Consider the following 23,319-nt stretch of genomic DNA (forward strand, 5'->3'; position numbering starts at 1 on the left):
TTAACTTCCACCTCATTTTCTCTCTTAGAAGTTATCAGTACATGTAGACAAATATGACAAGCCATGTTTGTAGTACAAAAATAGAACTACAAAATAGCCTGTGAAAGCACACACAGGTGCTTAACCTTACACTTAGCAGCAGTCCCGCTGAAATCAATGTTTCTGGTCTGGTGTTAATCAGAGTTCCTACAGACTGCCATTAGGAATGGGGTGAGCCACAATTCTCTAAGTGATCAAGAGTTCCAGACAGTTAAACAGGGTGCAATCCCAGTTTATTCATATCAATGGGATGATACTTAAAAGCTACACATCCACATATGTTTGCAGGAATGAGGGCTACTTTCATGAAAAGCTTAACTAAACCATTTGCACATGATCTCAAAAGGTGCACGAGGAGCCCTTAGTTTATACAAAAGCTTGAAAGAGGTGAAATCCAACATGTTCAGTTACATGAAACCATACTGCACATTTTAAGTATTAAATGGAAAATCAGAAGCCAGTTCCAACTCTAAAAGATTTCAAGGAGTGTCACTTTAAAATTTCCAGAGATGTTGGATTTCCGTCTGTCTTCATTTGGAGAAGATGAAATAAAAGCTGTCAGCTTGAAGGCTCTGGCCCAGACTCCTGAAGTGCAACGTCACTGCTCAATAAGTAAGATGTGACAGCATTGTGACTGCCTGGGGATTGCTACCACCTTCTTCTGAAAATATACAGCTGGGGTAGGTGATGCCAAAAAGCTGAAGGTATATTGAACCTGTTAAGTCTCAGGATGCAGCCATTCAACACAGCACACTGCTCAAAGCTTGGTACTTGTTAATGGGGAGATGGCTTTTAGGACTTCAGTCTTTTCTGTTCCACATATCAGTGGCTGGATCTAAACAAGATGTTGAGCTATGGTGTAGTTGATGTCACCTAAAAGCCATTCAGCAATACTACTGCACAGTAACTCACATTACTGTGTAGCTATTTAGTACTTGTGGATACAAGTACAAAATGACTGTGCAGTAACAAGTGCACAGTCAGTATCTCATGTAGACGTGGCCACAGAATGTCTTTGCTAAGAGAATTATCCTTTCTTCCTCGCTGAGGAGGCATAACCAGATGAAGTTCTGCATTGTTGGCCTAAATCCTCAGCAATCCTGGGTGAGGCTTTCAAAAGCACGTAGTACTACCTACCTCCTCTTCAGATCTGTTCATATTATATTCAATATGATACATATCCAAATGTATTATTTGCCATTATATGTATTTATATTAAATTCATTCTTGTAGATTTCTCATAGATATCATAAATCTCATAGATTTATTCTTTTTCAAACGAGTTTAGCAATCTCTTCCCCTACCCTCTCTCTATAGTCTGAAAAAATTCCCTTGTTTCCAAAAATGCTGGGTACCTATGAAAGTCAAAGAAAGCTGTTGTGTGCTTGGCATGTTTGATAATCAAGTTACTTTGGGCCTCCGTGTTCTCATTAAAATAAATGCCAACATTCCCATTGACTTCAGAGTTTTATTTCGGAACCTATGGTCCTGATCCTGCAAAGATCCCTCAGTTTATATAGTTGTGCCCCTGAAGTTAATCAGACTACTCGCAATTAGGCATGTGTGTAGGTTCTTACATGCTCAGAGCTTAAATATGTTTTTGGAAGCCTAACTTTTCAGCCATCTTTTTTGAAAATCCTGGACAGGTCTTTTATTACAGACACTTCTAACTGGTACAAGACCACAGTGATTGGCTGACTGACTTTAACAACGCTCGCGAGCTACACTGATACATGGGGAAATCATGTCTAAAATTAAATCTACATGGAGCTTCTAGACACTCCATAGCAAAGCAAAGATGATTCTTAATGTTAGAATTTCAGCCATAAGCTTATAAAATGTGGGCGTGAATGTTCCCTTTGCAGATTTTTTCCCCTCTTTATATACTGAATTACATTCTTCTGCATTTTCCTTTTTTTTTTTTTTTTTTTTTAAATGAATCTATAATTGGTCTATCTAAATGACTGACAGGAAAGGTGAAAGAACAGCCTGTTAGTCCTGACTGCTGGAATAATGAATAGAGAATCTGACATGTTAAATTTCTTTACCATCAACTGGAATAATAAATTATATACTTCTTTCATATTATCATAATACAAAACTTCTCTTAAAAATAGAATGATGCCTTTGGGGTATATTTATAGTGAAAAATACATACCTAAAGCTATTATATTTAAAATAGCTTTATATTACGATAATTGGATTTTTTTTTTTTAATCTTATTTTTAGGCCTCTAGGCATGGAGACTACTAACCCTAAATTTTCCAAAGGATCAATTATTTGTGGCTTGGTTTTAGTTGGGCATCCAAATTTGCAGGTAGGATTGCAAAAATTTCAGTACCTCCTTAGGGTGGCCAGTGACCCATCCCCTGAATACAGGACATCTCCTTGGTGGGGGAGGAGGGGAACCATCAGCCCTCTTGGCCAATCAGTGGTCATGGGAGGGGCCACTGCCTCCTTGGGCAATCAGCAGCAGGGGGTGGGGCCACCAGGTCCCCTGGCCAATCAACAGCAAGGAGCAGGGCTATCACAAAAAGGCCACCTCCCTTCTCTCCCCCCCTGGCTGGTTGGAACCCTGCTCCTCCTGGCTGTGCATTTCAAGCTTCAGTCTTCAACCACAGCCCTACCTCTAGGCACAGCCAATAGATTCAGAAGGACAAATGACTCACATGCATTTCCATCAATAAAATAAAAAACAGGACTTCTTGCTGTCCATTTCTTATTTGGAAATGGACAGGGGACAAAGGGTTTAAAAACAGAATGTGCTGGTATAAAACAGGACCAATGACCACCCTATGCGTCCTCCTTGCTGTGCAGGATAGAAGCATGCTCTGTGTCATTCACTTTGCTGTAGGCCACTGCAACACAACAGAATATCTGCCCCTTCTAATTTAGTCTACTACACATCAACTTGGATGGTAGCTGGAGCAGGCCTCACAGTTGAAAGGCACGAATGTTTCACTGCTGAAGCAAACCTGTATTTCAAGCTTCAGTCTTCAACCACATAACTTTTGCAAAGCAAATCAGTGAGTTAATATCATTTGTTTAACAGAGTACACAGCCTACCTATAAAAGTACAGTAATAAACTTCAGGGAAATGACTCTGAGAAAACCTGAATGCATTTAAACCCTACGTTTCTTTCTTTCTTTTTTTTTTTTAATGGAAAGAAACACGGTTTGTTTTTAAACTTGTTTTCTGATTTAGACTTCACTCAAAGACAGCTTTGGTATTCTGATACCTTAGAGCTCAGCTCTGTGAAGCCTTATTCTCTTGCATATGGAACTAGTGAATATAAAGCACTCCATTATGCAGAGGCAGAACAGGGCAGTTCTGTGCCACAGGCAGTGGCAACACATGGGGCAGTGGCAACAACCCAGCTGCCAGTGGTCACAGCCAGTCAACAGAAGTGGCTTCTATTCCTGCCACCCCTCAAAGCAGTGCTTGGGGCAGTTGCCCCAGTCACACCACCCTTTACTTCCACTGATGCCATTATGCCTTTGTACAGACTACCTGCATCATGGCAAATGTGTTTATGTCTATGGAGAGATACACCTCCATGAGGTTGCTCCTTCCCTCTATCGCATGTGGCAGGCAGGGGTGAGTACAGCCCCCCAGATCTAGGCATAAGCCACAGTTTATCAGTTGGCACATGAATGAAAGTAAACTATCAACTGATGGGCCAGAAAAAAATTGATTCTGGGATGAGGGATGATACACTCCCTGTATTGCCCCTTCCAACAAAACACTGCCTCTTACCAAGGATTGGTGGCAAAGATGCAGCTGAGCTCTTAGAGAACAGGAGAATGGCACTAAGGGAAAATGTTACATTTCTAGTTGTCTAGATGTTCTACCAAGTTATCTTATGTGACCCAGCCACCATGCTGTTTCCTAATGAATGCTGTCTTTTTATGAAAACATAACCCCCCAGCCATCTGCACAGAGAATTCGACTACTGTTCATTCACATGCTTTCTTTCTTCAGTTACATTTTTATATCTTGATCTGATTAAATATTTTATATTTCAAGAACAGTTTTGACATGGGGGGGAGGGGAAGAAAGAGTCAGAGTTTAAGAAAAATCTGACAAAATAGAGGATTTCTGCCACCTCAGCAGAAATCTTCTTACAACACAAATAAATTTACCTTATTAATTTAGCCAGCAATCCTCCCAATAATGTGATTAGCTTCATGAGATATATGCCCATGTATTGTCTGAAGAATAGGCTCTCAAGACCACATATTTCAGGAATACCTTACTCGCACATTAAAATGGAAAAAAAATTGTCATTTTGAGTATTTGGAATAACACTGGTATTTTAAGAACGTTATTTTTGTGTAAAATTTTAAGCATCATATTGAGCTTAAACAGAGACCCAGGCTTGGCAAATTCCTGACAATTACACATAGTGCTTGCCTGAGTAAGGATTCTGAGATAATGGAAATTCTGATTGTACTCCTGTTTCTTAATATATCTATAGCAGACAAGAAATAGTAGCCTTCATCCAGCATGGCACCTTAGTCATTGAAGTCAAGTGCTTTGCTGATTTAGGATCTGTGGCAGGTTCCCCCTCGAAGAGTTGCCTCTGCCCTGTGCTGCTGAGTTACTGGCATTTGCTCCTCTCCTTCCACATCTCACAGGATAAGCCAGGAGCCAAGCCTACAGATCCAGAGTGTACCATGAGATCTGCGCTGCACCTGGGGATCCCAGTCACACACAGAGACATGCATCCCAAGACCCATGGGCTTGTAAGGCCTGTGGGATTTGGCCAGAGCCAGCTACCAAACAAACAATCTGTGACAAGTCCCCTTCTCAGTCACGTTGCTGGAAAGTGATACTTGAGCACTGCTGGTAATACAGTAGCCCTGAGATGCCTCATCTGCTCTTGGGACACTATTGTGATATGCACCGCAGAAACACACAGTAAGAGATACCCCCTGATCCACAGGACTTTAGATGACAAGACAGACAAGGGGTGGAAGGGAAAACTGAGACCCAGAAAGGTGAAGAGTCTGCACCAGTGTCAGTGGCCAAGTGCAGAACAGAGCTTACATCTCTACAGTCTCAGTCCTACCCACTAGGCCTTTCTCTCTCATCCAGTCCAATTAAATGAATGGCATAACCTCATGTTAGTAGCGGTATCACCAAGAGAAGGACTATGGACCAATCAGCATATCCCACGGGAATACTGAAAACTGTCGTCTTTTAAAACGATACTACATTTAACATTCAACACACTGTATGCTTCACTGCAACACTTCCGTGGAACTTCATATCTACTATAATGTGACTTGGGCAAATAAAGCCATGTTTTATTTGAATTGCTGAGGGGCTTGCAAATTGTAACCCTTTCCCCTCCATTTATATCCAGGGTCTTTATTAGTCTGTTTTCCCATCAATTAATTTGCTTATGGTTAATCTGCTTTACAATAGTTTATTTCATTTTTATCTGGTACTCTGCAAGCAGGGAAGAAATTAAATTATTTTGGTAACTGCCTAATGTTGGCCACTAGATATACAAGGCAAACTTGCCCTATGCAGTATTTAGTTGCCCAGTGTCTCTTGATATGCACACCCAGACACGTTAATCATTTGAATAAAGCCATTAAAAAAAACCCCACAAGCTGAATGATGGCATGTAGCAAGAAATAAATGAGCTAATAACAAATGACACACTGTATACCTTAGCACACAAAACTACATTTTATTCAGTGCCTTAAAATTACTAAGTGCCATTTTGTTGTTATCAACATACACTCAGGGTTCCTTATCCTTTACACCTCAACCTCTATGGCAAATCATAATCTATTTAATGCACTTCACCATTTGTAAGAAAAAAGAAAACAGCACATACCAATCCTTCCCACCTCTCCAGTATTCTGAAGTGGCAAATATTAAAAAGCATCACAAACCACTTTATTCTTGTTAAGGTCAATTTCCTCATTGGCTGTCGTGAAAAAAAAAGTCTATATTAATTTTCTCATCTGTTGTTTTTTGTTCACCCCTGCCTAACTAACCTCCTAGCTCCTTTAAAGCCTTACAAGGGAAGCTGAATAGAAAGATTAAGTGCTGAATCAGACCATTGGCTCAGATGGTCTAGCCTGGGGTTCTTCCCTGCAGGCCATACAGAGGTGTTCTGCCCCAGTGAGCTTGTATGGTAACTGCATGATGCAGAGGGAGAGCAGCTGCAGCAATGCACACTGGCCAGTCCAGATAAAGTAGCCTCTATCCACTGGTTTCCTGACCAAGGGGTTGCTTCTAACCCAGCCGTTCCTCACACAGCCTTCCCTTTATTCTGCAGTTTTTCATCTCCTTGGCTCTCTGTCCCAGGTCTAGGCTGGACAGACACTGGAAGAGGAGAGAGCCTTCTGAACCTTATGTTATGCCATTTTTCTACCCCTGCATGAGACCTGGGAGGCATCAGAGAAGTAATCAGTCTCCCTGGCTCACCCCTGCACCAGCTGCTCATCTCTTGTCTGACCTAAAAAGCAACTTTTAAAATCTGTAGCCTTTAAAATGCTGATTTATAAGAATGGAAAGGCAAGACCTATGTTTTCTAAATGGCTCATGGTTCTTGATACTTCCACATTTGGTTGCACAACAGTGATACCTGAAAGATGGCCAATCTTCAGGAAACGCTGGGCAACCATCTTTGGTAAATCACCATCTTTAAAGTCAGGCCCCTTTAAGGTGCCACAAGCATCCAGAGAAACCGGGGTCACCAGGAACTGCCAGCCACCTTTGCAAACACAGGTTTCTATCCTTGGATAACAGTGCTGACTTGGACAATGCCACCCAAAGCTTAGCCCCTAATCTGATGAAATCACCTATTTCCAAACAAAGCAAATCATATGTTCTTTTGTACTGTAGTAATCCTAATCTGGTAGCAGAAACCACAGATCCTCAGCTTCCAAGGAGAATAAAACCTGCCATTCAGAAATATTCTTCTGGATCTAGTACGTGCTCAGTTTCAAAGAAAATCAGAAAAACGTATCTCTAAAGCCTCTTGTTAGAATAGTTTTACAAGTCAGAAGGCTCTTATTTACTTCTAGGAGTACTGTGGGGGCATCTAGCTGAATGCAAAAATGATATTCTTTTGTTTTATTCAGATTTACAATGGAGTGTTTAACTGATCTATTATATGTGTGTTACAACCAAGCTTTACAGAATCTGTCAAATTACAATCCTTGGCAACAAAACCAGCCAAAGAAAGTGTAAGAAGCAATTTGAGAAGATACTCCCCAGGAATTAAATTTTGTAAACAAACATTTCAGCTAATTGCATTCTTGTTCTCAGTACACTGAAGGCACCATTTAGCCAACACATTTGTCTACAGAGTTTAGTTTCTTCATTTTAATGAATACTGATCCTGTGTATATCATCAGGATCAACATGAAATGCTAATGGAGAAAGATGTCTAATACTGCTTCAAGTGTTTAAGTTACAGCCAAGCCAATTAGAGCAAATCCAGTTTCTTTGTTTTGCCCAGGCTCACAGGGATACAGGTCTGAAGGGTTCCAGTGGGGAAAGGAGTCTTAATGGTCACATGAATCAGAGCATTAAGCTTCCACTGTTAAATGCAACTGGCATTTTCAAAGCCGCAGCAAGATGTGGTCACTTTGCCAGTATGTTGTATAACTAGTAACATCAGCCCTACCTTGCCACTATCATGAATCACTTCACTTTTAAAAAGCAAGATGGCTGCCATCAAAAGCAGGCTGGATTCAAATAGCTGATCTTGCTGCAAGGACAGTCAATGGCAAAGCTCCCAATACCTTCAGTAGGATCAGGCCTCCAATTTTTAATTCTTCTCCATTATTCTGATGGTTTACCTATCATTTAGTCTTTAGATCAAGAATTTATGTCCTTCCAAAAGATGAGTCCCACACCTCAGCCCCAAGATACTGAGATTGATGCAGGAATCACTGGATAGAAATTCCTTGCTTGTGTTTTATGCAGGGAGTCAAGAGAGATGATCAAAAGAATCCCTTCAAATCTTTTTATTCATAATATGAATGTGCTTCTTAGTTTTCAAACTCTCATACTTCCAAGCTGAATCACATGCAATGAAGTGGGAGCAGAAATGCAAAGAAGCAGAAAGGATTGCATTTGATTGGGAGCTGCTCGGCTTACTAATGGTTGTTTGAATTCATTGGCTTGGTTTGTTTCTCAAAGTAGTTTCCCAGAGAATTGACTGTGAAATCCACGTACCATGAACCTCAGGGATTTCAGGGAAACAACAGTGGATGATATTATATAAAAGACGTTGGTCTTCATTTGCTCAGAGAAAACACAACACATGGTGAGACACTACGGCGCAACAGAAATGAGCTACTGTGCCATAGTTTGTTGCTACTGCACAGTGGTGTTGGGGAAGAAACAGTGCAGTGACAGTATTGTATAGTAATGCTGGTTACTGTACATTTAGTACTTGCTTATTCTGTTCCTTTGTTCCAGTGACCAGACTGTGGCTCACCTCTTAGAGGATTTATTCATTTGTTGCAAAGATTCGTGGTAGATAGTCATTTGTAAAGCCACACTGACTCAAAACCCAAAATACTGTTTAAGGAACTAATCAGCAGCCAGACAGCTCACACTTTCCTTATTGCACTAGCACCTTTCATTCCAAAAGCTGAAGTTACCTTCATACAGATTTTTTAAAGGCCACTGTTTATGCATGTAAATTCTGAAGGGCATTAGCAGTACAGCTGACACACATTGACAGCAAGCACATCTTCAAGAATGGAATACACAGCAATGACTGCCTGAATAATTGATGTACTTTTACACTGCCCCATGGCCAGTTATTACATTGTTCACTCTCTTCAACTGCCTGTGGTTTCTAAATTAATTAGAAATCTGCCAGCAAAAAAAAAAAGATACTGAATACAAAAGAAGATACAAGTAGTGATGTCTATTAATGCCCTTGAGCCCTAGAGAATCTCTTACTTTGACCTGCTCACATGGAGGCTGAAGCCCAGCCCAGCTTCTAGAATCCAGTATTTTTGAGTAAGCCTAGCGTCTGATACCAACAGCAGAAGAAAAGATAGAATACATCATTATGACAAGTGAAAACCTTCCCATCTCTAGAAAGCCCTAAGTTGTTTAATATGGGGGGAGAATCAAACCTGCACTCTCTCTCATGGCAGCTAAGAAAAAAATCCTGTCCTGCAAGAACACACACACACAGAGCAGCTGGGATTTACTCAACATGATAGAGAACAATGTAAATATACAAAACACACTTAAACCTGCACTGCTCTAACCTAGTCTCATACTGCTCAAAATGAAAGAAATGCTGTTAAGTCAGACCTATCCCTATGGTTTATCCAGCTAAATGACTCTCCAGAAACCATTTTACAGCTGAAATGTTGCCTCTCCTGCACACTGAGAATGAGAGAGGCTGAGAAATGTTATACCACGATCAACTATACAGATATGAATATAAAATACCAATAAGCATTTTTTGCACCTTGCACGGCCTTATTGACTTGCAATACAACCTATACTTAAACTTTAAAACAATAATGTTTATAGCTTTTGAGAAACCTGCTGGGAATAACTGAGCAGTTTGAGCCACATCCCATTAAAGTAAACAAGATTTCTTTCTATGTCTTTGGAAAGCATTTAACCATGATGTATTTTGGTGGTATTTTTAGCTTCCTACTTTATTTAAAAACAGACATATTTTTAAATTTGTTTTACACCAACTACAGGTATGTCAAAAGCATAAATAAATACAAACTAACGGTTTCACTGAAATTATTTTAAGCTGTTCAGTTAAAATTGGGAACTAATATATCACTTTCCCATAAAACAGCACCAAGCAATCTACATATCAAGTAATATACAAGTCTATCTCTTTGCCAACATATAGTTTGTCATTGTAACCTGCAGGGTATCTGGAAAAAATCCTACTGGGCCCATTAATACCTTTCTATTTGACTCCTTTTTAAATGTAATGCCTTGAATGATTTTTAGGAGGACTGGATTTTGAGTCTCCTTTTTTTCTATGCACAATATATCTTATGTTCAGAACAATGAATGTTCAAGTCATAACTTACAGATATCCCAAATCACCATTCATAGGTAACATATCATAAAATCATCATTCCAGGTGTAGGGGAAAGAGTATGCTCAAGTAAACAATGTTACTGTCTAAAAAGACACTGACTCAAGTTGTCATCAAGCTTTACACAATAATAAAGTTCCTAAAGCAAGTAGCTGCTACAGAATTTCAACCACCATAATTAGAAAGGCAACTGAAACCTGCAGGAGCAGAAACAACAGAGAGGGTTAACTTCTGTGGAATGTCCAACACATTTATTACTTGACACATTTTGGAGGCCAAGTACATTTTTCCTTACACTTTCCCCCATCATTTTCTTGCTAGTGATATTTTTTATATTAAACAGATACTGTATATATGGTCCATTACTAGAAGCCAATTAAAGACCATAAAGCACTATTCTCCTATAGGCTAGGTACAGACATTCAAAAAGCCCGAGGCAAAATCCAAGTTATGCGGTTTTCTGTAAGTCACATATTTTAGATCACTAGTGAACAGAACACATATTTGCCCTTTGGGAGGGGGCGGGGGACAAATCTTAGACTGGGTTCCACCATTTTTAAACCAGTCTGTGTGCACCAAACTTCTGTTCTGTTTTGGGTATAGACTGGCTGTGTGTGCTGAACTTTTATTCTGTTACCAGTATAGACTGGTTTCTGATGACTTATTCCAGTAAAAGTATAATGTCTGTACCCAGCCTTGGCGTACATTTCAGCACTTTTCATGGATAATTTCAGGGCTAGTTCAACTTCTCAAGAAGGAAGACACACTTCTAAAGCATTAGAATATCTATATATTGATGTAATAGTGCAGCTTATTTGTTTTTGTCATCTTTGTTTATTCATCCCTTCCAAAACGTAATTAGGAATTGTGCAGCAAGGGAGATTCAGAGGCTACTTGAAGATGTTAAAAAAGAACCCCAAAACAAAAACCACACTTTACTGGAAGAAGCAGTGCATTACTTTAACTCAGCTCTGCAGCACCTGTATAGATCAGGCACTTCAGCGGGGCTTTTTGGCACTTATCTAAAGCTGATCGATCAGCTCTTAAAAAAAAGAGCCAAAAAAGCCCCAGTAAAGAGCTTAATCTATACCAGAGGTGGGCAATTAATTCAGGTGAAGGGCCACTTACTGAGTTTTGGTAAGCTATAGAGGCCTGCATGACAGGCAGCCAAGGGCAGATAAATATTAATTTTCTAAATTTTTAGGGGCTCCGTGGGCTGGATGGAATGGCCTGGCAGACTGCATCCGGCCACATTTTGGCCACTCCTGATCTATACAGACATCAGGTGAGCCAGGTCCAAATAATGCACTGGGCTTAGTGTGGAAATGTGCCGAGTTCACCATTTGTTTGTTTTTTTAACTTCTACAAGCAGCCACAGTGCATTTTTCAAATTAGAATAGTGGAATAATATATCTCATAAGAATACCTTTACTATTTAGGCAGAGTCTTTCCTGACTCATGCATTTTTCCTTATGTTCTCTGCATGTTATTACACTTTCCAAGGTTTTTAATTCTTATAAAGTCTACTTGTTTATGCCCAAGTATCTCCACCTTCAACTGATGACTTTCTTTTCACGTTAAATATGATGGCCTCTGTGGGATTTTTTCCTCACCATGACTTTTAGGCACATTCCTACCATTCCATCCCTGCACAGATGGCAGTTTGCATCAGTGGATACAGGCTGTGACTCAGAAGTGAAGAGTGCCCTCCCTATACCATTTATATATGAGATGCAGGCTGAGGAAGCCAGCCAAGTCTGCAAGGAGTCTCACCATCCCAACGTTATGTAAAAACTAGATACTGAGGCTATACTAGTATTTGCATTGCTTCCTCTCCTGTCTGTCAGATCCTCCCCCTGTAGGGCATAGCCCCTGGGCAAACTGCAGTTCTTTGTGACAACAGGGATTGGACCAGAGCCCTCAAGAGCTATAAGCCCACAGCATCCCACTTGTCCAGTGACCTACACAGTTATCCTAAGAGAATATTTAGATGATTTCACAGCCCTTTCACTGGAATGCATTAGCATTTGTTTTTCTCCTTCACCTGTTTAACCTTTATGCACACTGAATAATTTCACAGTATGACACTCTGCACCTCCTTTCTTCATCTACATTTAATTTGGCTGCTTTTGTTTCTATACTGCTTTTATGGAAAGAACCATTGTAAAGAAATGTAACGCCTTCCGAGCTGAAAGTGTGGAAGCACTGAAAGTGTCACAGACCTGTGCAGTATGATAGGGTTGGGCAGTTCTGACCACCCACTACACACATGGTGCAACAGCTAGCAAACAAGACTTCAGCCTACTATCTAATAATTACCTTTTATGTTCTTCAGTTGCTAAAATCCATTCACTATTTTTTTGCAGATTTCTGAATTCAGCATTTCTGAAAAAAAAAGAAAAAATAATTATATTTGAGCTGAAGATTTATTACACAGTCATGAAAAGTGTTGTTATACGCATTTATAACATACAACAATAAGTACCATTTCTTTGATAAGTATATCTGGTTTATAAAGGACAATAAAATAATATTAATATTTATACAACACATCTGTGTCCTGAAAGCAAAAAATAAGTGTATAATCCTCAATGACTGAAGAAAATAGTGGCAGTCATCACTGTCAATTATAAATAAAGAGACAGACCACTGGCAATGAAAGGACAATGTACCTGGCATATCAGATTGATGTATAATCCAAGGGTCCAATTTTCCATTTAAGTGAACGTTGAAGAATTCCACACAACAGGAACAGCAACAAGTGTCTGTGTCTTAATTTAGTCTCCAAATGTAACTATAGGTCTAGCTCAGTTTTATAGTGTAGAGGGAAGAACACAATGAATTACTTCGTTTAGAAGTATATTAAAATGACAAATAAGAATTAACAGCTGCTAAGTCCCAGTCAGATGGAACTTAGTGTTAATCAAGTGCAGTCACTGCCAACAAGACATCTAGAGCAGGGACTCTCTAAATCTTTTATGACATGGGCTATAATATATTGCATCTTCCTTCTTGAGCCCCCTCCTTTTTCAACCTCCTAGTTCTCTGGTACATGCTTCTCAAAAAATTTAATTCTGCATATGGCAAGGTCTGGAGACCAGAGCTGCTCCTTGGACCATTGCTTTAGAAGGCTCAGTCTCGAGTAAAACTACCCCACAAACGTGATGGGGTTAGGATTCTGCCTGTAGGGTAAAGTCAGTTCAGGCAGCAGCCACTTCTGCTTTGAAATTATATTTAAGATGCCTTGTGATGAGTAGTAAACTCTGTCCACAAAGATCCTGTTGAGTAAAGGAACAGTTGCACTGACGTTAGCAATATTTAGCTGGTCCATTAATGAAACTATACAAGGGTAAAATTGTATCCCCACTGAAGTAATTGTATGTTTCACACTGGGCAGGAGTTCACCCCAAATATTTACATTTTTCAGCAGACCTCTGCTTTTCTGTCATTATGACAGCCTGGACAAATTTCTGGCAGAGGCCCTCAGGAAAGCTGGGTTCAATCCCCTTACACTTAGAGAGATGCTAAAAAGCAGCCCATTGCAGCTGATGGTACGCAGCAGTTTGGGGGGAAAAAAATCAGGGAAGGTTATTTGAAGCCTAAATCCAGGCTCAAGAGCTTAGTGTTCATGCCACCAGTTTTTAATGGTTGAGTAGAAAAGTATAAATATATGTGAATAAGAAGAAATAGGGGCCTGATCCTACAGCTTTTATTTGGGCAAAACTGCTATTGTAGCCAACAAGAGAATTTTAAGTTGTGTAAAAATCACACACTTAGATTCACTGATTGCTCTGGTTTGGCTCGGGTTGCTGTTTTACTGTGCTGTTTCCAGTCCTGGATTTTGATCAAGAATGGATCATTTGAGAAGGAAATTCAGTTTTACAGGTGCAGACTGCAGAGTACGTTATGCAGTACCTCAAGAGCAGCATCCAGTATTCTTTATTTCTAGGAAAAGTGCCATTTGGTTGGACTGCAGTCCTTACACATTATGGCAACAACTACGTTCTTTTTCAAGAAACCACTGGAGAATAACTTTGATTTGACTGGCGCATTGTATGGCAGAAACAATGGCTTGCCATAACAGTCTCAAGAAGTTAATATTATTTTTTTACCCGATTACCTTGCTGCAAGTTTTCAAATAAAACTCAAACAGAAGGCTCTTAGTTTCATTTATGATGCCCCTGATTTCACATCTTTTTTAATATAAAACTGTACACATAGCACAATATACAGTTTATGGATCTACTGTGTCAGTTTAGGATTCAGAGCATGTTTTTCCCCCTACATTCTTTTTTGCCAAGGCAAGAGCACTGGCTGATAAGTATTCTCCCTCCAAGTTCCAAATGCATCACCTTGTGCTGATCTTCCCTATATGTTATTCGCGTGCAGATTTCAAATGCTGTCTGGGGATCCCTGTTATTATTTTAATCACTTAAGGAAACCACCCACAGATCCTCGGGCTGCAAAGACTCTGACAACTACAAAGGTAACAGCAATTAAAGGCACAGCCATCCTCTGGATTTTGAGTTACCTAAGCCCTGCAACTACAAAACATGCACATTATTGCCCCGTCCTGTCCTCCCCAAGAGGTAACTTAAAAAAAGTGGGTGGTGTTTTAGCCCCAACCTCTGTTAGCATTGGAGTTATGCTACGAGTGTGCTATAAAGGAGTTACAGTTCATTCCCTCCCATATGCCCATGCACACACCAAAATTTATATTTTGTTTGCTTGTATCCTTTCACACTATATCCTCAGCTTGGCCACTCACAGGTCCCCATCCTCCACCCCCCACACCTGCTAAAATATGCCTTAGAAAGTGCACTATGAGTCAGACTGCCTGAACAAACAGGTGCTGGGGTTCACCTTGGAACTGAAAGTGCCATTCGGCAAGTAGCATCACTCAAGGCTCTGTGAAGTGGGAAATCATCTTGTCTCTCTTACTACTGTCTGTATTACATTGTGGAGACAACCTAAATAGCCTCCCCTAAGACCATGCCTACAGATATTAATTCAACATGCATAGCACAGCTTCCTCAAAACAGTCAACTTTTACTAACACTACTGCTGGTGTTCTAAGGCGGTCTTCATATTGTCTGCTACTGGAACAAATGCATGTGGCTAACCAAATCAAGGGCAAACTATTCTGCAACTCCAGATGCCAAGGTGAAGGCAATTTAAACTAAAAACTACTGCACTTCAGTGCTAAAGCAGAAGCTACTAGGAGATGGAGCAATGATAATCAATCACTCTCCATTCTCTGGCTCCAAAAACTGGAAAGAAAACCCATCGTGATATAAGGACATAAGCACATGATGTGTTCCAACAATGCCAAACAGAAAAGTGCAGAACCCTTTCCCATGAATGACACAGAAGCCTAAAGTTTCAAAAGCGACTAATAATTTTAATGTGCCCTACCTGAGGTGCTGGAATGGACAGCCTCTTTTCCCAACCTCTGAAAATCCTACCCCTCCCAGAGCACATCTACGCATGCACTTTACTGTGCAGTAGACTAATTTGCTGCACAGGAAAAAGAAGGGTTGCGGTCTACACATGCATAGCAATTAGGCTGGTGTAGACTAATTTACTGCAGTTGAATAGCCCTGTCAGACACGCATATTATTCAACACCAGAAAAAATTACTGCATTTAAATGCCCATGTAGATGGTGACAGAGCGCCCCAAGGGATGACGAGGTCGAACAGTCACAAACTCCTGCAAGACCGTTTCAGGCTGGACATAAGGAAGAATTTCTTTACTGTCCGAGCCCCCAAGGTCTGGAACAGTCTGCCAGCGGAGGTGGTTCAAGCACCTACATTGAACACCTTCAAGAGTAAATTGGATGCTTATCTTGCCGGGATCCTATGACCCCAGCTGACTTCCTGCCCTTTGGGCAGGGGGCTGGACTCGATGATCTCCCGAGGTCCCTTCCAGCCCTAATGTCTATGAAATCTATGAAACATCTGGATTAGTTTACTCTGGCTCAAATTGTGCCAGAGTTTATTCAGTTGAATTAATTACATGTGTAGACATGCCCCCAGTGTCTCAAGTTAGACAGTCAAAAATCTCTTACAATTTTACTCCCCTTCAAATTAGTAAGTGAACATGCAAGATGAAGAGTATGAGACTGATGTTACACAAAAGTTAGTCTATCCATATGTCTGTGGGATGCAGTTCACTTTTAATCAAGAGATGCTGTAACACTTATGGTTGGTCTTATATATAATGGACTCTAGCCCAGGGATTTAATCATCAGGGTTTGCACCTTGGGTAGCAGCGACTACCATTCGTGTACCCACTCTAACTGGATATTCCAGGGCTAGTGCCCCAGTTACCCACCCCTTGTTATATTACTGCTCCAGCCCATAACACAAGAACCTCTGCAATTATAAGTCGAGGGGACTTAATGGCATTGGAAACTGAAATACTTTCTCTAGGATGAAAACCAATCGGGAAACAGCACAAGGAAGTTCCCACTCTCACTGCCCTGTCTGTGCTGGCCCAGTGGACATCAGGAAAACTTCTCCCATCCAGAACTAATGCACATACACAGTGTATGCTTTCCAAGCACCCAAAATTACCATTCTCCATTGTGAACCTCTTTTTGATGCCGGGTATTAAAAGTTAAAAATCATAATTTATAATGCAGCTGAAACCAGAGCCTCACTCTTCTCAGAACATGATGAGAGATGGCCCCTGCCCTGAAGTGCTTACCATCTATGTAGACAAGACAAGGAAGGAAGAACAGGTGAAGTAAATTTCCTGGAGTCAAACAGGAAGTCAGTGGCAGAGCCAAAGATAAATCCTAGTTCCCCCATCAGTACCCTGTCCACAAGGCCATTCAGACTCTCTAGTATTAAAAACTGATCAACTTCTAGCAAATTTTATCAACAACCAAGAACCAAGATGAAATCAAATTATGTCTCCATAATACTATATCCAGCTCTCTTAATACCTCAACATGGATGAAAAGTGATTGCAATTCCTTCCTGCAACATTCCTGTTTATTTTGTAGTAGCTCTTCAAACTGGGCTAAATTTTAAAGTGAAAAGTAATAGGCTCGGTGGGTGAACAAAACCCCAAGAGGTTTTCAAGTGTGCTCAGTTCCCACACAAGGGGCTGCGTTCACAAGAGAGCTCTCATCTCCCATTTGAGCCAAGGCTATACAGGGTTTTCCGACAATACAAGATGGATTAAGACCTATGGCAGTGCACTGCTCTGGCTGCAGCAAGCCTCCCTTTCAGACTTCTTACTTATGAACATGTATAATGGAAAAAACCTGCCTTCTCACCACAAGCACTATAGCTTTCTCTGCCCCACTTCCTTCCAAAGGGAGGCGTTAGCATTTTCTGTAGTCATTACAGATGTCCGTTTCATTAGTTTTTTCTTTAGTTGCTACTTTCAATAATGAAAGCCACTGCAAAAACAATCTTCTCCACCTTGTGTTTACAACTTTTAAGAAATGGACAAATCAAGTATGCACAAATATCAAAGTAAATGAGCCATTTTATCTTGTGTTCTAAAATTTTAATAGGATTTTGCACTGTAAAATCTACAGTTCCATTTGCAAGGCAAAAAATCCTAAGTCACTCGGGCATAAATGCTTTACATACCTAAAATATTAACACAGAGATAGTGATATTATAAAGGGTTACATTTCTAACTACTTTTCCACTGAAATCTAATATGCTAATAAATGTGATCTATTTTTTTTCACAGATTACTGGCAAAGTCCTTCAAAGAAAGTAAAGCTGGAAAATTACTAAATTTTCGTCTGTATAATTAATCTGTAAAGAAGAGAGCATTGTGTGCTTTACAAATAAAGGAAAGATAAAAGTAAGCGTGTGCAAAAAGAATATAAAGCTTTTAGCCTTTGCAAACAATTCTAGCACATAAAATATTAAAAGTGAAGCTAAACTAATCTTTGGCAAGACTTAGAAGCAACTGGCTACAGCTCATAATACAGATTACTTTGGTTTACCATTTTAAAGACATTAAAGTCTACCATTATGCTCGTGTATCACAGCAATGTATATTATCCTCCACAAATGTCTAACGTGGTATATTACAGTCATGCAAATTAGACAGACTCCATGGCAAAAAATTTTAAAAGATGCAATATTTAAAGTGGACAGGCAGGAACTTTTTTACTTCTTCCTGCCACAGAGCAAAAGAGAGTGAGAGAAAGTCCAGTGCTGTCATCCTAAAAGTGAATGGTAAACTCCCATTAATAACCACAGGAAAAGACAGACACAGGCCCACAGCATCTGGGAAAGGATTCATTCTGGCAATCTAAATACAGCACAGACTCAGTAGATTAATGATTTGTGGTACAGGGGTTGCCTGCCCTCTTTTTAACACTTTGGTGCTACAGGAACAGGGCAGCCCATTTTCTAACCCTATGATTACGTGGTGGCTTCCAGTACAATTTTCCCTTCAACAATTTTTGATTTCTGTCTCCAACTCTTTCTTCCTCACATGCCTAAAGACTTCAAATCTGCAATGTGAACATATAAGGAGCTTAAGATGTATCCATGACACTATCGAGAACATCACAAACCAAATGTTGTTCTACTTTAGTTAACAAGCAAATATATGTTCTACCATTTAAGAAAAGTGTGCATTCATTAAAAGGATCAAATCACAGGGCAGACTTTCCACTTTCAGCCCACATGAATGAGATTCCTACTGTTCAATATACAACACAGAAAGCCACCCATAGTAGCTCCCAAAGTGAAACTTTTCCAGCTGGAAAACATATATAGCACAAACAGTGTTACTCTATTAGGCATCCAGATTTGATTATACAAGTCTCACCCCTCCCCTGTAACACCCCCCCTCCACACACACACACTCAAGAAAACAAAACAGTTTAAAGTACAGATTGGTGTTTTATTATACACTCATAGCCCTACACACCAGAATGACTACATACACATCCGGTCTAGTTTACACTCTGGCAAGACAACACAAGAAAGAATGTGCAAGCTCCCATCTCCCCACCCTCCCACAAAGAGTGACTAGGGCACTCACCTGGGAAACCGAGGACCTTGGGTCCGAGTCCCTCTGGCTTCCCAACACAGTGCTCCAAACATCTCAACATACAGGTCAGCTGTTTTCCAACCTTTTTCTGGTACTTGTTTTGAGCATCCCAAGGAGGTAGCTGCTGGGCTGGTAACCTGTGCTTTACTGGGCTTTTGGGGAATTACATGACTACATGGCATTTGTTGGTTAATCAAATCTGTACGCCTAGGCATCCAGAAAAAAAAAATACTGTACTATCCCAATTGACATGGGCTGGTCAGAAAAAAGGGATTTCAGTTTGTTAACAAATTTCAAATTTTGCTTTTACACTGTGTCATCTTCCAATGATTTTTTTTCTTCTCCCAATGGGGAAAAGAAACAGGAGAGAGTAGACATCCCAGAATAGCCAGCTGATTAGATCACAGAATGCAAGAGACCCAGATTCAAAGCCCTATTCCAAACCAGAAAGCAGAGCACTTGCCTACTACCCAAGTGAGTGAGTGCCCTTAGCTACTAGGATTCTGAGTATCCAGAGGTTTCCTTTCTCTCTGTCTCTCTATCCCATCTCAGAAATTCTATCGGGAGCCTAAGAAAACTTCCTAATGAAGCTTCATCCAAATCAACATGTTTCTGGAAATACTTTTTTTAGATTAAAAAAAAAAAAAATCAACATATTTTTTTACCAGCTCTAACAGACTGCAGCAAGCCCAGTATTTCACACTCAAATAATACTGCCTGAAGTCAATGGGTCTCATAAATAAATATCTGAGAGCAGAATCTCACCCCCATTTTGGAAGTTCCTGCTCACTTAGGAAGCAATTTACCAACAATATACACTGCTTCGTCAAGGACTGGCTACTCTGTTGGCACAACAATGACCAAACTCTTCTGCCTCGTGAATTCCCGGCAAAGAATCCAAGAGATAAAACTGATTAATCCTAATTAAAATGAAAATCAAGGAAATGACACAGTCTGTTGAATCTACTTGATGAATCCCAAACCTCTCTCATTTCAATGTTAATTGTCTTTTTACAAAATGTGCAATACTCTAGTACACACAGAATAATGTTTTCATATTTTCCTCCACTTGGAACATAAAGGGCCAGATGTTAGAAAGCGTTTAGCACCCATTTCAGCTTTTACACAAGACCTGACTTTCAAGTGGCCTTCTCAGCACTTTCTAACATCTGAACCCCAAGTTCACTGGTGTATCAAAGCTGAAGCCCACAGCAGTGGGCAGGGTGAGGCACATACCATCTCTAGCGTAGCTGTTGGAAGCAATGGGCCTTAGACAGGTATAGTGCCTTTAAAAGGGTCTCTGCCTTTGCATTCAGCAGAGACAGCCCTTATGCTGTTTCTCCCAGTCTGTAGAAAATGTCAAAAAGAAAAAAAAAAAAATACTAAGAACATTTCCTAGAACCTGCTGGCTGCCTGCATGTGAAGTGCAAAGGAGCAAGTGTTTCAAAACACATATGGCTGGAGATGACTATCTTAAAGGAATGCCTGTACCAATGACTCGGAGACACATTCATGCCCATGTGTGCAAGGACAGCCAGGAGGCAACCCAACCCAAGTAGCAACTTCTTGTCTTGCTGTTCTCCAGCCACACAGAGGTTTGTACCCAAAAACACCAACAGGAATATTAGAGAGAAAGGAAATAGACTGGGGTTCAGGACAGACTTTGTCTACATATCAGTACAGGACAGAGGAAAAGGAACATTCTAGAAGTATACTTATACTAACAAGGTGTGGCTTCTGCACGCAGAATCAATACCTACCCTGTGACCCAGCCCCTCCACCCTTACCAAAAACCGAAACCTCTTAGGAGGCAGGGCAGGTATCGCAGGCAAGGGGGCGCTAGCATTTTACCCTCATGCTCTAAAATGTTGAGCAACATCTGTATGGAATACAGAAAACATACCCTATTCTAACGCTCTGGGGGATAAATAAGGAAAGCCATGGCATTGCTTTGCGATCAGAAAAACAAAACCCAAGGAGTGAAATGTAAATCCTAAAACATGACCAAAACCAATCCTGCAATTTGTTCACATGATGCTGTCTATTCTGCCTGATGTCCGGGGAAACACAGAGAACATTACATTGCAGAGAAGTTCATAACTTGTTATGTGGGTGTATATGGAAAGGGCAGAGATTGTATAAAAACTGTTAAAGTGTAGGGGTAAACTTCTAGAGCCAGCACAATGCAGATAATCCCAGATCCCGGGTTTATTTCACAAATGAAATTACACACAGCCAGCTTCTGTGATTAACAGAGTTGGACAAGGGATGAACATGACTTAAGACGCAATCCTCTCTCCCCCCCCGCTATCTAGGTGTGTACACATAACATTAAAAAGAAACCCAAATGCAACTTGTATCCAGTCAGAAATAGATGCCTGCTTCAAGGAAAACTTCAGCTAAATTAAATAGTGAAGACAAATTGGAGGTAAGCCAGAATCTGCCATGTTATTTGCTTAGACACTATTTATTATGGTTACATTTTATTATACAGTAGTAAAAAATTACAAGGCAACATCCTGTGTTATTTCCCACTGGGATAAATGATACAGATGTACCATTAAATCTCAACATCAGCACCAGCATGCCAGGCTACATTCCATTCATGTCTTTATAATGTGTCAATAGACTGACATTTATGCCTACTGATGGTAAAGCTATTTATATTATAGACATTTAAATGCGCTGTAAAACGTGTAGCATTACACAAATTTAGAACCCTTAATATGCCCACAAAAAGCTAGTAAATGTACACCAAAAAACTCACTGGGTACCTGTAATCCTAAACTGAAAGAATCATTCGCTCAACCCTGGAAAACATGGTTTGTTTCAGGGTTATCGTAATTATGCAGACAACTTACACAAACTTTGTATTTCACTTGTAAATCAACCTGAAGCCATACTTAATTTTCATTTGTAGAAATCTGTCTGTTTCCAAAATGGGTATCCTTAAAACACTAGATCCATACTCAGTCATGACATCTTTTAGGCTTACTGCATGATGAACTAAGCAAACTCAAGAATTGGTAAAAGGATAGCTTTGCACATTTTAGTTGATGAGTCTAGTTTAAGTTATACTGCTACTGACCAGAAGCTGTCTTCTGACACCTGTGCCTTGACATATGAGACTACATGAGTGATCTTGGTATAGTTACCAAAGCATAGATTTTCAAAGGAGTCAGACACTCAACTACCAAATTAGCATGCAACTGAGGTGTTTAATTTCCATTGGTTTCATCTAAACTACACAAGAGTTCAATACACAAAAGATGTCCATACACCTGATATTAATGGGTGCTCTTGTTGAAAGTCTCAGCATAAGACTGTAGACAGGGACTTAACTTAAAAATCTTACCACCTTCTGCAGTAGTTTCTCCCACATACTACAACTAAGCACTGTGGAAGTGATCCATGGAGATGCACAGATTTACTGTACCAATTTGGCTATTTTTCACATACACCAAATTCATTGCTATTGTAAAGGTAATTGCCCATAAATATGCAAGCTGGGAAAACATGGCCGAAGATTACATGCTAGTCTTGTTCCTTAGACAATTGATATGTCAGGGTAAGGAAAAAGTTATAAACATGCAAACTCTTTTCTTTTTTTTTTTTTTTTTTAAATGAAGAGATCATGTCTTGTTGAAACAAACAAGTCACTGAAATTGCCAGGACTCCTCACAAAAGCTATCAAATTGACATTACAAAGAAAAAAAGATGCATCAGGTATATAGGGGCAACACGGTTTCTCTATTGTTGCCCTAAGATGCAGTACTATCTGACCCAAGGGTCTCATTCAGTGTCTGAAGATTTTAGCTAGAGTTTTTCTTCCATTGATTTTAATACTCTGCTTTTCCCCTAAATGAATGTTGTGATGCCCCATTTCTTTAAGGTGCCTACAGACAACACAAAAAAGCCAGAAACTGAGTAACTACATTCATTTGATGCTTTTCCACAGCTGACAAGGTTGAACTCTCTCTAAAACTTGCCTCGTAATTTATATATAGCTCAAGATTTTCTGCACAGTTGGTATCTCTCTGGATAGGTCTGTCACACTTTTAAAATTAGTAGTAGTAGTATTAATGTGACACCAAGATCCTTAACTGAAATTTATGCCACCTGAAGAGACTTCCAAAAATGTAGTTTATCATTAAAATGAGCATCAAATGTGA

General features: G+C 40.0%; 1 protein-coding gene across 15 annotated transcripts in view; it reads right to left on the reverse strand.

Moving 5' to 3' along the window:
• ADGRL3 (adhesion G protein-coupled receptor L3) overlaps positions 1-23,319 on the reverse strand; it is an 875,465-nt gene that overhangs the window by 698,678 nt on the left and 153,468 nt on the right. For all 15 annotated transcript variants that reach the window (XM_090036868.1, XM_090036867.1, XM_090036864.1 and 12 more), the window contains one exon: positions 12,429-12,494. The gene's annotated coding sequence lies outside the window, so the exon portion shown is untranslated. The remainder of the gene's footprint in view (positions 1-12,428; positions 12,495-23,319) is intronic.

This window comes from Crocodylus siamensis, chromosome 2, assembly GCF_052110815.1.
Source record: "Crocodylus siamensis isolate JL-2025a chromosome 2, ASM5211081v1, whole genome shotgun sequence".
Classification (NCBI taxonomy): domain Eukaryota; kingdom Metazoa; phylum Chordata; order Crocodylia; family Crocodylidae; genus Crocodylus; species Crocodylus siamensis.